This window comes from Panthera onca, chromosome C1 (assembly GCF_046562875.1).
Source record: "Panthera onca isolate mPanOnc1 chromosome C1, mPanOnc1 haplotype 2, whole genome shotgun sequence".
In the NCBI taxonomy this organism is placed as follows: Eukaryota; Metazoa; Chordata; class Mammalia; order Carnivora; family Felidae; genus Panthera; species Panthera onca.
The window spans coordinates 84,715,391-84,732,479 of record NC_138346.1 but is presented as its reverse complement, the minus strand read 5'-3'; the positions used below and the strand labels follow the sequence as shown (position 1 = coordinate 84,732,479).

General features: G+C 36.1%; 1 pseudogene; it reads right to left on the bottom strand.

Moving 5' to 3' along the window:
- Positions 1-444: 444 nt before the first annotated feature.
- Positions 445-11,695, bottom strand: LOC132670971 (elongation factor 1-alpha 1-like; annotated as a pseudogene).
- Between the last annotated feature and the right edge of the window lie 5,394 nt (positions 11,696-17,089).

Below are 17,089 nucleotides of genomic sequence, written 5' to 3'. Positions count from 1 at the left end.
ACTAATAGGTTGAAAGTGACACACACACACACACACACACACACACAAAACCAAATGGTGCACAAAAGATTCTCCTTTCCTTCTGAAGGTTTTATGATATATTGTTATCATTAACCAGTCATTTACTATTAAACTTAAATGGTCAGTTGACACAAACAGCTCTGAGATGGTTCTTCTACCAGTTATTAAGACTGAGGTGGGGGTACCTGGGTGGCTCAGTCAGTTAAGCATCTGACTTCGGCTCAGGTCATGATCTCATGGTTCATGAGTCTGAGCCCTGTGCAGGTTCTGTACTGACAGCTCAGAGCCTGGAGCCTAGTTCAGATTCTGTGTCTCCCTCTCTCCCTGCTCCTCCCCCACTTGCACTCTAAAAAATAAACATTTAAAAAACTTTAAAAAAGAGACTGGGATGGCAAGTATTGGAGATTATATTTATTTAGCCTTCTAAGCTTTCTGAGCAGACTTGGTGACCTTGCCAACTCCAGCTGCCTTCTTGTCCACTGTTTTGATGATACCCATAGCAACCGTCTGTCTCATGTCATGAACAGCAAAATGGCTGAAGTCCTCAACACACATAGGCCTACCAGGAGCCATATCAATGATGGCAGCAGCACTAGATTTCAGGAACTTGGGGCCATCTTCAAGCTTTTTTCCAGAACAACAGTCAATCTCCTTCAGCTCAGCAAACTTGCGAGCGATGTGAGGTGTGTGACAATCCAGCATAGAAACATATCTATCACTGATTTGGCCTGGATGGTTTAGGATAATCATCTGAGCCATGAAGCCAGCTGCTTCCCCTGGTGGGTCATTTTTGCTGTCACCAGCCACATTGCCACAATGAACACCTTTGACAGATATGTTCTTGACATCGAAGCCCATGTTGTCCCCAGGAAGAGGCTCACTCAAAGCTTTGTGGGCATTTCAACAGACTTCAGTTGTAACATGGACTGGAGCAAAGGTTGACCACCATGCCTGGTTTAAGAATACCAGTCTTGGGGCGCCTGGGTGGCTCAGTCGGTTAAGCGTCCGACTTCGGCTCAGGTCATGATCTCACGGTCCGTGAGTTCAAGCCCCGCGTCGGGCTCTGCGCTGACAGCTCAGAGCCTGGAGCCTGCTTCGGATTCTGTGTCTCCCTCTCTATCTGACCCTCCCCTGTTCATGCTCTGTCTCTCTGTCTCAAAAATAAATAAACATTAAAAAAAAATTAAAAAAAAAAAAAAAAAAAAAAAAAAAAGAATACCAGTCTCCACTCAGCCCACAGGGCCAGAACAAATATCACCAATTTTGTAGACATCCTGGAGGGGCAGACACAAAGGCTTGTCAGCTGGATGAGCTGGTGGCAGAATGCTATCCAGACTTTCAAGCACTGTGGTTCCACTGTCCTTGCCATCTTTATGGGTGACTTTCCATCCCTTGAACCAAGGCATGTTAACACTTGGCTTTAGCATGTTATAACTATTCCAACCAGAAATTGGCATGAATGCTACTGTGTTGGGGTTGTAGCCAATTTTCTTAATGTAGGTGCAGACTTCTTTAATGATTTCCTCATAACTCTTATGGCTGTAGGGTGGCTCAGTGGAATCCATTTTGTTAACACCAACAATTAGTTGTTTTACATTCACTGCATAAACCAGAAGGGAGGGCTCACAGATCTGCCCATTCTTGGAGATACCTGCTTCAAGTTCACCAACACCAGCAACAACAATCAGGACAACACAGCCTGAGATGTGCCTGTAGTCATGTTTTTGATAAAGTCTCTGTGTCCCGGGGCATCAATGATGGTCACATAATACTTGCTGGTCTGGAATTTCCAGGGAGATATCAATGGTGATACCACGTTCACGTTCAGCTTTCAGTTTATCCAAGACCCAGGCATTCTTGAAGGACCGCTTTCCCATCTCAGCGCCTCTTTCACATTTTTTTTTTGATGGTTCTTTTGTTGCTACCACCACATGTGTGCATCAGATGACCAGTAGTGGTAGACTTGCATGAGTCTATGTGTCCAATGACAACGATGCTGATTTGAGTCTTTTCCTTTCCCCATTTGGTTTAGGTTTAGAGGTGGTTTTCATGACACCTGTGCTCTGGAAGAAAATCCTTTGGCTGCTGTTAATGTTTTTGTTTTTCATACAAGTATGTGAGTGCACAAGGCATCTTGGTTTCTAACGGTGATTGTTTAGAGACAACTGAATATCTTTCTGTAGAGAAATCTTTAAAACAATTTCAAAACAGAAAAGGAGAGAATGCAACAGATAAAGTTCTGGTAAAAGAGCAGCTACCTCACAAAAAGCTCATGATTTTCGGGCAGAAGAATATTGCTTGTGAGCTCACTGAAAAGTGGATGCAACTGGAGAGACTTCATACATGATATTTTGGAAATCATTTGGAAAATGCAAGATAAAACAAGAGAAAATTAAGTAAATGCTCTCCTTTACATAAAAGGGGATTTGTGGTTTCTAGACTCAATAAGCATAAGTATGAGATCTATTCCACAAACCTATATCATGAATTTTCAGATATGTATGTTGTTATCATTTTGATACGTTACTAAGACATTTTTGTTTAAACTAATGTGATTTATTTTCTTGACAGATTTGTTAGGCTGGTGGATCAAAGAAATGCCACACACAGCTTATATTTTCACTCAAGCAAGGCATTTGGCAAAATCTCTGATTCTCTGAGATCACTGGGGAGTAAGGTCTTAACAATCACTTAGGAAATACCTTTGGAATGTGAATGTGGGACACAGAGAAAGTATCATTGCTAGTAGTATGGGCAGAATGTAAGCAACAAGAGAAAATACAGGCAGTGAGCTAGCAACTAAACTTTGAAATCAAACCTGAATATGAACCCAGGTTCAGAAAATGCCTTATCTATTCAATGATCTGTCAATTTGGTGTTGTTTAATCTCTCTCCAGCCCTCAGTTTTTTTCTTATGTCATTTGAGAATTAAAACATTGCCTACCTTAAGGTCATTGGGAAAACTCAGAGGACTGAATGACCAGTAAGTGCTTAGTAAGATGACCAGCATCAAGTATTATGATATTAAAATGAATACACAGAAGATACAATTAATTAGAAGCACTCAGGCAGAGTAACAAAGAGTCTTTATGTCTTTCCACAACAGTAGCAGCAGAGGCAGAAAAAATTTGAATTACCATAATATCATATACTGCAAGGGAGAAAGAAGGATCTTCCCAAGAAGGATGATGAGCACAGGACATTCTCCTTTGGACTAAAGAAAATTGGAATTGAGACACGCTATTGATTATTTACAGAAATCTTTATTTTTTTCTCTAAGACACTTGTTGTATAACTTCTCAGTTTTCAATATTTAACATTTACTACAAGTACACTTCAAATAAATATTCAATATCTAAGATAAATTCGGAATATGTGTTTCTTATCTCCTAAGAGAGTGTAACATAATTACTAAATAAAAACTGAAAAGGATGCATTGTTTCAAACTAACAAAATAAATATAAAAGTGTGGTGAAATGTTGCCACAACTTTAGGCAGGGTCCTCAACTTCTTGTGACTTTCTTATTGTTGTTTATATGTAGATAAAATTAGGGATAATTATGTGATTTTAAATAATGTAATCAAGATAAAATGATTAGCATGGTCATTGGCTAACAATGAACAACCATGAAAATGAATGCGGTTTTCATTATTATCAGATGAAGAAATTACTAAACACCTAATATTTAGAACAGAGAGGAGTGGTTCATTTTAAAACCCTAAATAGGGGACACCTGGGTGGCTCAGTCGGTTATGAGTCCGACTTCGGCTCAGGTCATAATCTTATGGTTTGTGAGTCCACGCCTGGCATTGGGCTCTGTGTTGACAGCTCAGAGCCTGGACCCTGCTTCGGATTCTGTGTCTGCCTTTCTCTCTCTCTGATCCACCCTTCCTTGTGCTCTGTGTCTCTCTGTCTCTCAAAGACGAATAAACGTTAAGAAAATTTAAAAAAAACACCCTAAATATTGTACTCAATGGCAAGTGCACTGTGATCCAAGAGCATAAAAACACAGTGAAATACATCATGGGATCTCTTATTGTATTAAATAGAAGTACGGTGTTTTCATTAAGAGAAATAATTGTTTCACTTTATACAGTTAAGATATCATCTAGGAAATTTCATTCTGGTAGTAATATTTAAGAAGGACTTGAACAAACAATAGAGATAGTAAAGAAGCTGGAGCACTTAATGACTTGATTTGGAAAAGGGAAACACTGAAAGGGAAAAGTAATGCTTATCTTCTGGAATCTAAAGAGTTCGTACTGGGAATGTGCAATAAATTAGGATTAAGTGGAGAAAGTTGTAGGAATCAGATTTTGAGCAAACATACAGACAAATATCTAGTAGTAGATTTGTCTGACAGCTCAATGATGTTTTAGGGATTGGAATCTTCATTTTTGACCAGCTTTTAGTGATCTTCTTTCATACGAAATAAGGGAAGGTGGTACACAAGATGCTTGCTACCAATTTTCCATTCAGAACCTAAGGCATATATTCTCAGCCAGCCAAGGACTCTTCCTCACTGGAGCACAGGTATCCTTTAATCTATAATCCTGATAGAATCCCTTAAATGGCATTTTAGACAGCGACTGCCAATCACTTAGTATGCCATTTCTGTCTAAATGATCTCTAAGGTTATTTAAATTCTAATACCTCATGATATTAGTGTTTAGACCATATTTTTTCACATAGAATACAGGTCATTATGTCTGCCATTTACTTATATAAAAATAAAGGGAGTAAAATTTTCAACCAACATTGTAATGTCTTATTCCTAACAATAAATGATTTTGAGATAATTCTCATTTCTCAACAGAACCACCAGATGGTATGTTTTCTAGACAAGTCATATTTATAACAATGTATTTTTACATTTTGCAATACAACATAAAGCCTAATAATAAGATCTGAATTCTGCAAATACTAGACAAATCTGCAAGTATAACATTCTTCTCTCCTAGCGAACATCCTGTGAATTCATAAATATTTACATATTACAAGTTATAATTATGTAGCACTGGGGAAAAGGGAAAATGTAACTGTATATTTATATCTATAAGAATATAAAAGAACATTCATAAATTACAAATGTGCATTGTTCTAAGAAAAGTACCTACTGAGCTTTTGTATCTTAAGGCCAATACATAAGACATGTCTCTCCATCCCCCCCAACAGTGGAATAAAAAATTATAATTGTAAGTTTGAATGACTATTGATTGCTTATTATAGTTTCTATTAATAGTTATAAATGATTATGTATGAGCACATCATTGTAGGTATTTGATAATGTAGAAGGGAAAGTTTGTATTGCTACAGGGATAATCCTCCTTAAGAAACTGACAAGCATTATTATAAAAAATACTGCAAAGTATGTATTTGCTCTAAAACAATTACCTAAAATAGTGCATTTAAATGCTATCTTCTTCTTGCTTTTCATACTAGGCATTCCACAGTAAATTCTATATCACAGATTAATCTGCCCATTAATAAATTTCTGCTAAATAAAAGTGAATTTTTTAGAAATCTGTGATGCATATAACAGATTAGCTTTGAGTTATTCCAAAGCTTTAAAAAATGAAAAGTAATAAATGTTCCCTACACTTTCGCATTATTTTCTACAGAAATAATCATCATTTACATTTGTTTTTTATTTTAGTTTTCATATGCTCCTTTTCCTACCATTTTCACTACAAAATGTTCCAACAATTTAATTATTTCATACCTACATTTTTATGCACATCTCTGCAGGTACATTTATGTATTAGAGTAAATTCAGGTCTTAAATAGTCTCACCTCTGAGGTTGACAGCTCTTATGTGGCAGTGACCTCCAGTCATCTGATCAAATTTTGGGTTACTTACTAGTTATAATCAAATATATTCTCATCTCTTATTTGAACAAATCATACAGAAATTGAATACAATTTTTATGAACACTAGCAATATGTTCACTTCCCTGATAATTTTGACATTAAAATTCCATCTTAATAATCCCATCCTTCAGGCTTTGCAGACTCTTAAGGTATTAAAGCAAAAATTATCCTAAGCAGTTAGATTATAATGTATTTAAAGATTAGACATTTCATGTTGAATATTAACTGCTCCACTTCCCAGGAAAAGAAAACTATGCTGATTTTCTTCTTCTACAATTTATACATTTCAAAGGCCAGCTATCCAAGTTTCAAATCATATTGCAGGAAAACATACTTAAAATGACTTGAATGTTCCATAGAGTTTCAAAGTATAAGTAACAGCATATTAAGATACATTAGAAATATTTACAGCAATTATTTAATTTTATTTCAAAATAACATACCATAGAGTTATTAAAAATTTAACTATAGCCAATACTTCATAGACAGAATATTACTTAACTAAAGTTGTTAAATTCTCTATTGAAAAAAGTAAATATGCACCTTGTTAGGTATTAGGTAGATATTTATTGAATATGCCCTTTGTAATGTAGAATGAGAGAAATTAAAGACAAATGTGAACTAGCAGATGAGGAAATGACCTATTGTATTGTTTCTTAGGATTAAAGAGATAATGAAATGTCATCTATTACTTCTTTTTACTTCTGGAAATTATTAATATGATCAGTTCATAAGGATGAAAGCCTGTCCTAGTTTGAATTTCTCTAAACAACAAAATTTTGAGCCCATCCATACACTTCAAAAGTGGTAACTTAAACAAAAGTCAACATTTTTTTTTTCCTAAATCTTGTCTTGGTTCTTTGGTCAAGGTTCTAGAAGGTATGACAAACATGTTCAGGATGACAAACATTTACTCACATACAACTTAAAGAAAAAAAGGTGCTATGAATGTTTGTGCCTTTCTCACAAATTAATATTCATATATTTAAACCTAATTTCCAACATGATGGTATTTGGAGGTGGGCTTTGGGTGGCCATGAGGATGGAGCCCTCATGAATGAGATTAGTGCCTTTGTATAAGAGACCCCAGAGAGCTCCTTTACCACTTCTACTATGAGTGGACATGGTTAGAAGACGTTATTTATAAACCAAGAAGTGGGTCCTTACCAGATACTGAGTCTATTGGAGCCTTGATCTTGGACAGCCTCCAGAGCATGAGAAATGTATTCCTTTTGTTTTTGGTATTCAGTTATAGCAGCTTGAATGGATGAAGGTAGAAGGCTTGCAAAATAATAAAGAACATGTTTCCAGTAGCCCGTGTTTCCTGCTTCTGTCACTTCTGATCAAAGGAGAGAAATAAGAAGGATAACTTGGGTAGAAATATCTACAACATATACCCTTTGGCACAGTATATGCCAATGACTTACATTAGGACCTTGGGTTGCAAGTAACTCATTCTGTGAGTGTTCCTCAAAACAATCAAACATTTCTATTAAATTTTAACTTTATAAATGAGTGATGTCTTGCAATACGAGTAGTACATGATACCAAACATCACATGATCATGACTGAACCAATGGTTCTCTCTCTCTTATTGTGGGATTGTGGGTGATTCCCTCCCGTGCTCAGATGCTCAGTCTCAGGCTACAGTGTTGGGCAGAAATCGGTGATTTTTCAGAATGTTGGAAGTTGCCCACAACTGGCACTAGTGTATTTTTGTCACTTTAAAGCATCTATGGACAGTCTCTTGCTTTTCTATACAGGAGTAAGCTTAGGAATGCTTTGCTTCATTCTACGTCAGGCTGCCTGAAGATATAGACCCTTTCCTTTACTACCTTATTGCCAGTTACATTAAATATAGTATATGATAGAGTTTATTAATACTGTACCTTAGTCAACATCCATGTGAGCTTATCCAATGGCTCTTAAGCAGAAAAAGGTTGAAAAGAAAGGTGGTAAGAAGAAGGAAATGATTATGGTGGAAGTTAAGAAGGAAATCATCAAGAAGTACAAACAAGGTATGTGAGTGGCCAAATTGCAAGAAGTCTACATTGACCATTTGCACAATGTTAAAGAAGAAATAAGAAACAAGAGGGCTAGATGCAGCTAAAGGAGTCACGAGAATATCAAAGCAATGGCCACATTTCTAGAAGATGTAGAAAAGTTGCTTCTGGTTTGGATAAAGGAGAAGCAAGTAGCAGGTGATACTGTGACTAAGAACTTTATTTGCAAGAAGGCAAAGGCCTTGTACACTGACCTGGTAAGTAAACTGCCAGATATGTCAACAGAAAATGAAGAAGGATTCAAAGAAAGCAGGGATGGTTTGATAACTTTAAGAGGAGAAGTGTTGTGAGGCATGGCAAGGCTGTGAGTTCAGATGCTCAGGCAGCTGATGTATTTGCTACTGAGTTCCAGAAGCTCATGGTGTTTGGGTGTTACCTGCAGGAGCAAGTTTTTAACTGTGATGAGACAGGGAGTTTTGGAAAAAGATGCCAAAGTGGACCTACATTACAGAAGAAGAGAATGCAATGCCTGGTCACAAGCCCATGAAAGACCATCTCACTCTCTTGTTTTGTACTAATGCAAGTGGGGATTTCAAAGTCAAGCCCTTGCTCATGTATCATTCCAAGAATCTATGAACCTTCAGGAAATGCAAGGTGCAGAAGAGTTAAACGTTATGTAGAGGTCCAACAGCAAGACCTGGGCCATTCCTATCTTGTTCATTGAGTGGATCAACAAGGTCTTCTGTCCTTCAGTGAAGAAATAGCTTTTAGAAAAGAATCTGCCACTCAAAGCCTTGCTGGTTATGGATAATGTTCTTGCTCATCCTCTAGGCTTTGAGAATGACTTACTGGAGGAATTCGAGTTCATTAAAGTCAAGTTTCTTCCTCCCAACACCCCCCCCCAATCCTCCATCCCATGGATCAGCAGGTCATTTCAAGCTTTAAGAAGCTTTATACCACATTTCAAACTTTAAGAAGCTTTATGCCAAAGTACTATTACAGTGAAAAGTTCGAGGTGACCAAAGGAACAAACCTTACCCTCCTAGTTTTGGAAAAATCATTTCCACATTGTGAACTATCTCAAGATCATTGATAAAGTCTGGGATGTGGTCACCAACAGAGCCCTCAACTCTGCTTGGAGAAAACTGACCTGACTGCATTTTTGGATTTGACTTAGAGGGGTTTGCTCATGAACAAGAGCCACCAGTTGTTGATAGAATTGTGCCCCTGGGGGAGAGCTTGGGGCTGGAGGTGAATTAGGATGACATTCAAGTGCTGGAAAAGGAACATGGCCAAAAGCTGACCACCCACGGACTGATGGAGCTGTGTTGTGAACAATAGCAAGAGGTTATGGAGGAGATCTCATCTGCAGAGGAGGAGGAGAAAAAGGCAGAGGAATCCCTCACTTCAAATGAGATTGGAGAGGTGTGTAAAAGGTGGGAAACACTGCAAAATTTTGTAGAAAATCACCATCCAAATAAGGCTGTAGCGGTGTGGGCAATGAACCTGTTTAACAACAAGGCAATGTCACATTTCCACAAAAATCCTCAAAAGGAGACAAAAGCAAGTGTCATTGGATAGGTTCCTTGTTAAAGTTGCATGAAAAGAAAAAGATTCCATTGAGTCAGTAGATAACAGTGATTCCATTAATGATAGTGAAAGTCGTCATACACAATAACCCTCCTGCCTTGTCTCCCTCACATCAGCCATGAAGGTTTCCAAAGGTAAGTGCAGGTTAATTTGTTTATTTTTCTTTATATTTTGTATTTTCTTTACTATTTTTGTAGTCATTTGTGTGTGATTATTTTGGATTGAGGAACGAATCATCTGGATTTCCATTATTTCTTATGGGGAAATTTGTTTGATATACAAGTGCTTTGGATTACAAGCATGTTTCTGGAACAAATTGTGCTCGCAAACCAAGGTTTTACTATATCTTATTTTGTACCCATTAGCAAATATCTTCTATTTACCACGTTTCATTTCTCATCATTCCCCAAAAAAGATAAAGATAATAATTCTTCATTTTTTTACTTATATATGTCTATGCAAGTGTGTGTGACAATTAAATAGCGTAAAATCTCATTTTATATTGAGTTGACTTTATTTCAACTGCTAATTATTTTGTTTTTGTTCCGGCTCTCCTAAAGGTACATTCTAAAGCCAGATTAGTGTGCAGGTTGTTTGTTTGGGAGGCTGTGACAAGAAGTACCTGAATGACAAAGGGAATGAAAGAGCAGGAGGAAAGATGTTTTAGTTCTAGTTTACTGTGTAGCAAACCACTCCAGAATTAGTGGCTTGTATTCATTTATATTTATTTATATATTTTTTTTATTTGTTAATTATTTTTTTTTATTTATATCTAACAATTATGTGTGTTGATTGAATGAGATCAGCTCTGGTTTTTCAGTCGGTCTCGCTTGGGACTTCTCAAGGGGCCTCTATCACTAGAGACCTCTGCTGGAGTCTTAGGACAGCATGATATGATTAAGCTGGCTCTCTGTAATCATAGGGTCTCTTATGTTTTATGTGATCGGTCTCTCAACATGATGTTTCCAGTAGTATGTTGCATAGTCACACTTCTTATATGGCATCTCAGGATTTCCAAACGTGCTAAAGAGGAAGCAGACATGTCATTGTGAGAGGTGGGTTTCAAATTGCAAAGTGTCACTTCCATCACTGGATGGAAGAGGAGACTACTCAAGGACATGCATACTCAGAAGGTTGGTTCTTTGGTGGTTTTCTTTGGAGCTTCATAGCTACAAAAAGAAAGTCAGTACATTGGAGGTAAATCAAAAAGTTTACTGTGGGTAACAACAGGATGAGCCCTTCTGGCGATAACTGGAATACATATAGAACTATCTTAGAATTTCCTCCCTTGAGAGCTGCAGAATATCTACTAATTTTGGAGGGGGACTTTGTTAAAGCAACATTTTTGAGTTGACAGAAGGCACTGGAATACAAGGTCCTACGGGGATAGGGGAATAAATGTATTTTGTACAGCTTACAAGTATAACAAAATTGAACACTCAGACCAAGGAACAAACTTTATCAGTTTTTTTAAAGTCCTTGTGTTTCTTCTCTCCATTCATATTTCCTCCCTACCCCCAATAGAATAGCCACTATGATAAATTTTGTTGTAATCACTTCTTTGCTTCAGAAAAAAAATATTTCTTCAACAAAATTTGTATTCATAAAAATTACACTGCTTAATTTTTATCTATTTTGTAAATTTATATCAATGGAAACATACAATTTCTATCTTTTTGCAACATGTTCATTCATTGTACATTGTTTTTCACATTCATATGTTTATGCTTAAAACTGAGGTTCATTTGTTTTATTTGCTCTGTAGTATTTCATTACATAGATCCATTTTACTGGTGAGCAATGTTTTCACTGAATCCCCCAGAAAATAAGAGAGCATGCCTTCTGTTTCTTTACTGGGAGGTGGGATGTAATCCCATGAAGGCCCCGATGGTGGGGACGCAAGTGAGACAGGAAAGGAGTGTAAGCAGATGAAATGGGGCAATGTTGAGCACTCCAGAACTTTGAAAGAAAAAGGCATCCAAGGTGTCTCTAGACATGTTGAAAGTTGCCTCTGCTCCTCAGAATGATCTGTTCGGAAATGGGATAGGATGAACAAATAATTTATCAGCATCTTCTCGTTACCTTTATTATTGCTCAGAATTTACCTCACAGGGCACTAACTCCATAGCACTTCCAAGTTTGGGTCCCTGTCCTCTACAGAAAGATGCTGAGGATGCCAGATTTCAAACTCCACAGGGCACATACTCATGGACGTCCAGAAGTAGTGAGAGACCCCAGATCCTCCATGGAGTGTGCTGGGTTGAGCTTTGATATGATATATTTATATTACATGAGTAAATGAATGCATGCAACAGTTTTTAATAGATAACTTCAATAAAGTTAGGGGATTTTCAGTGTTTTTGTCGCTTGTTAACATTTTATCATAAAGGTATATACAATATTATTGAAGAGTTTCATTCATCTATTGAGAAATCATGTTTTTTCTCATTTAAGATGTTAATATGATGAGTTATATCATTCCACTTATAACTTGAAAGAACTCTGAATTTCTGAGGTAAAAATAATTTGGATATGAATCCAAATTATTGGATATGAGTGGTATGCCACTCATACCTTTTTTCAAATTCACATTAGTGAAATTCTCTTGGTGGTCAACTCTTTTATGTGATATACTAATATTACACACATGTTCTTAAAAATCTATTTCTCCTAGGTGTGTAATTGGAAACAGCAAGTTTAGCTTTTGTTTTGTATACACAGTTTTGTGTATTCTTTCAACATAAAATGATGCCAAACATCAATTTAATTGCCATTTTATTGTTCTACCAGTCTGTTTTTAAATTTTTTTATTAGTTTTCTTTATTTTTGAGAGGTAGAGAGAGACAGAGCACGAGTGGGGCAGGGGCAGAGAGAGAGGGAGACACAGAATCAGAAGCAGACTTCTTGCTCTGAGCTGTCAGCGCAGAGCCAGATGCGGGGCCTAAACTCATGAACCATGAGATCATGACCTGAGCCGAAGTCGGACGTGCAACCAACTGAGCCCCCCAGGCGCCCCAACACCAGTCTGTCTTTAAAATCATATTACTAATAGTATTTTAAGAATCTTCTCAGCTTATTTGCTGATCACTATCTAGTATGAATTTCTTTCATTTATCTTGCTTGGGTTCTATTTGAATTTCTGAATATGTGGCTTTGTGTATTTCATAATTTATGAGAGATTATTAGCCATAATTTATTCAGATATTGCCTCCTCCTTACCTATTGCTCCTTTTTAGAACTCTGGTTATGCTAATATTTGAGCCATCTCATTCTGTCCTCCCATCTCTTATACTCTTCCCATATTTCTTCCTCTGTATCTCTCTTGGCTACATTCCAGATAATTTTCATACTATTTCTTCCTTCATTGGATCTAATCTGTCCCTTGAATAGCTTATATTATAATGGTTTTTTTGTAAAGAGCTATTTTTAATATTTTAATTTAAGCCTGCATGATGCGATTTTCAAGTTTCTGTGTTATTTCCTTAGGCTTGTGTTATATAAAATTGTTTTATAATCAATATCTGATAATTACAATATTTGAATTATTTACTAGTATCTTTTCTATTGCCTGTTTTTGGTACTAGTTCTTATTCATAGTGTTCTATTTCTGTGTGTGTGTGTGTGTGTGTGTGTGTGTTGTGTTTTTATAATTATTTACTGATATTTCCTTTGGCATATTATCCTGTAAAGTGTTTGTCACCTGGGTTGAAATTGAGTTCCTCCACCCAATATCTGTATTTTCACAATGCCCTTCTATTGGGGGCACTGCTATTTCAAGATTATTTTAAATTAAATTATTTACTTGAGACTTTTCATGTCTCAAGGTTTCAGAAAACAAACCTGCATGAGAGCCAGTTTAAGATTATGAATTCTATGGGAATAGTATTTCCCCCACAAGCCAGTGTCAACTTTGACACAGGTAACTCTCCTTGCTGGCGCTTTCTTCAAGCTTAGATTAGTTTTCATCCCTTCTTCTCATATAAGCATGACACTTTGGGTCCCAGATTTTTATTCAGGTATCCTATTAGACTCCCTTCCTCAGTTGGTCCACAGGCTATATATCCCATTTGTGTTCCCCAAGCAACAATAAAGTGGAAGCATAAGATCTCCAGGATTTGCCAGAAGACCTCAAGATGAAATCTTACTTTGGTAGATATCTGTCATCCAAGATTCCTACCTTAATTTCGTAGTTTAACTGTGTAGTTTCCTTTTTTTGTGTCAGTTCATAGATGCCTTTAAAAATACAATTTGTGGGAGTTCTGGAAATGTGGGGTTGGGGGGAATCCTGGAATCTAGAAGGAAATGAACTGCCAAGATAAAGAGCAATGGCTGTTATCATCTTAACAGGAATAGGAAACAAATAGAGAAAGGTGTCTCTTCTCCCTCTTCCAGGCTTCCAGCCGCCCTTCAGCACTCATTGAGAAAACCTAACAAGAATTTACCGGATTTGCAGAAATGGGATTGTAGAATCTTATAGCTAGCCCTAGAATACAGACGTGTCAGTTTAAAGCTGAGAAATAACCTGATAAATAACCCCAAATCATTTCTATATTGTAGGAAAAGAACACGTGCTAGTTGAATTTCTATTATCATTATTTTCCAAGGATGTGTCCAAATTGTTCAGATGAGTCTAATGAAAAATTAAGATGTGAATCAATGTAAAAATTTGGCTGAGTAAATATATAATTCATATAACTCTCAAGAATTCTAACCTGTAATTCTCCATGCCGCAGTTTTTCACTATCATAGTATGGTTTTCTGTCATCAGGAAAGAAATACAACTGCTGCCCTGCTAAGTCAGAAAGCCTGCCTGCTTACTCTTTTACCCCAAGGTGGTGGTCAATAGAAAATAAGCTGCCCTCACAGATTCAGGTCTGGGCAATACCACACAGTGAAGTCTCGGACGTGTCATACGCTGCTTTTAGCGTGATGTGTCTTGTTTATGATTCAAGCACATAAACGTCCCAGGAGAACTTGAGTGATGTCTCACACACTTACCTTTCTTCTATGCTCAGCAAACATGAGTTTTTAACACAAAAGAACTTAATTTTTTGGTATCACTCCTAATCTCTTCTTTGTTAAATAATGAGCCTTTATTGCTTCTATGGAAAAAGGAAATAATAGGGTTTTGTTTTTGTCGTTGTTGTTGTTATTTACAACTACATTTTTACTGTGATCAAAGGTGATGTAACAGTACTTCCCCAGGATGGCGTAATGACAACACCACTCCCTTTTTTTTTGCCACTAAAGCTCAAAGCCAAATGTCTTCTATAGTAGACAAAAGCTTGCTTGATAATCATAAAAATATATATCCTTCAGGATAGGAACCATTTTCTGTATCATTCCATGTGTCGATCAGCACATAGACATCCTAAATCCAGGTGTATCTTTATGTACCTTCCAGGAATTGTCATGAAGATTTATTAACAAATTGAAATTTATGAACACCAGTATATATCTTAGATGCTTACCAATTAAAGGAGCTTAATGGCACTGTAAATACACATATTTGGAGCAAAAAAAATCATTTTCTGCCTTGAGTGATTAGTACCACTGTTAAATTTTGGAGTTTTATTTCAAGTTTAATGCGGTATAAAACTGTTTTTTTAATAAACGTAAAATCAATTCATTCAGTATATATTCACAATACAATCTTTTTCAAACAAGTTTCTCTAAACAGGATGTGGCATTATGTATAAATTCATTTGAAATTAAAAAAAATTCAGCTTAAATGCATAATTAGTCTTTCAGAAATTGTGTGTCTTACTATAAGCCTTTTTATATCATCCCATGTGTCAGGAAATAAGCAATTACTTTAAAATATTAGAGTGAATTTTGTAATCTCTTAGTTTTTCTACACACTAAGTCTCAAGAAGGAATGTTGAAACCGGCATTGCATGTGAACTACAAATACATAAACGGTGATCTCATTTTACTGTAAGATTGCTATTTAGATTTTTCCTAACAAATGTCAATATTTCTGAGGACACATTTATTTGTTGCTATATCAAATTTAATCAAATATAATTAAAATGCACTGTTTTCATGTTTATTTCTATTTATATATATACTGTTTTGGGCCATTCTACAATTTGTGTTATGATTTTAATCAGTAAGTTTTCAACATAATTTTAGGTTGATATTTGAGAAAAAGAAATTATTGTGTTTTACAAAAAATTTTATTGTATCTCTATGAGCTATGAGTTAATCTGAGCCGCATCAAATCGTAACTTTGGGACTTTCAAATGTAGTATTTTAATCTAGAGCTTCTAATTTATTAGTAAGCACAAAAAATAGCTTTGCAACCGATGTTGTCACTATTTTCACTAATCTTCAAAAGTTAAAATTCAATTTTTAATGCTAAAAATATTAAGTTTTTATTTGTATTGCTTTCTCTTGAACCTCTATAAAATCAAATATAATAATGTGATTCAATTTATAATATTAATTAATTTGCCTGAAAACATTTATTCATTCAGAGATTAATTTAAGAATTGTTGCTTTGTAAGATCTTTTAAACTCCTGAGCACAAATATCATCTACCAGGATTTCTTCATTCATTCATTCATTCATTCATTTTTTCTCTTTCTAGATTCACTTTTCTAGCATGAGAGACTTCCTCCCCCCCTCCCCATTTTACTGTTTAGATTTTCCTTCTTTAAATAATTGGGAAGTAGTGGCTCGAGTTCAGAAGAGTCTGATATTGACCTATTCATCACTCAATACAAATGGCTTCATCAGTTTTGCCTCTATATTGGAAAAGAAGGCTTTGTCACTCTAAACTGTTGAGAGGCTTGAGATGTGGTTTAGAGGGATTGTTAGACTCTTTATTCCTCTTACCAAAAATGATAAGTGCCTTTTTGTACTGGGCAGTGGTGAGTGATGATCTGGTAGGTGATGTTTGGTTAATTCCATCAAGAGTGTGTAACGAAAGAAGACGTCTTTCTTCCTGCAAAGGGAGAAGGCATGTTGCACTTGTCCTCTCCCCTTGTGTTCAGATAATTCAGGAACTATACAGGCAGGTGGGTGTAATTGGTAAAGATTAAAAGGTTTTCTTTAAAGATTTGCTGGGTCACTTCCGTAGGGCAAAAGTCAGCCCCTGTAGTTTTATGACCCAGGCACACGAACTGTACAAGAGAATGTCAGTGATGTATAACACATTTACTTTCCTCTATTCTTGGCAAACATGTGGCCTAAGAAAAGAAAGCTTATTTGTTCTTTGCATCACTAAAATAGTTTCTTTGTTAAATAATGATTCTCTGTTTATTGTATAAATTAAAAGGGACAATGTTTCCAGAAATTCTTTTTTATGTTCTCATGTACTTTATTTCACTTAATTTAAATCTCACAGCTATCTCAGATGAAATGATTTCCAAACCCATTGCTACAATTAAAATTTGTGGTATGTGTACGATTTTACACTTTTAGATTTACATGATGTTGACAGGAATCAATATTTTTAGGGTTGTCTGCTTTTCTAATAGCAGAAACAGTTATGGCCGTGTGCCCATATAATGCATATTATCTTGGTTATAACTCACCATTGTTCTCCATTTCTGCATTGTTAATGTGTATCCAATTTTAAATACATACACACACACAC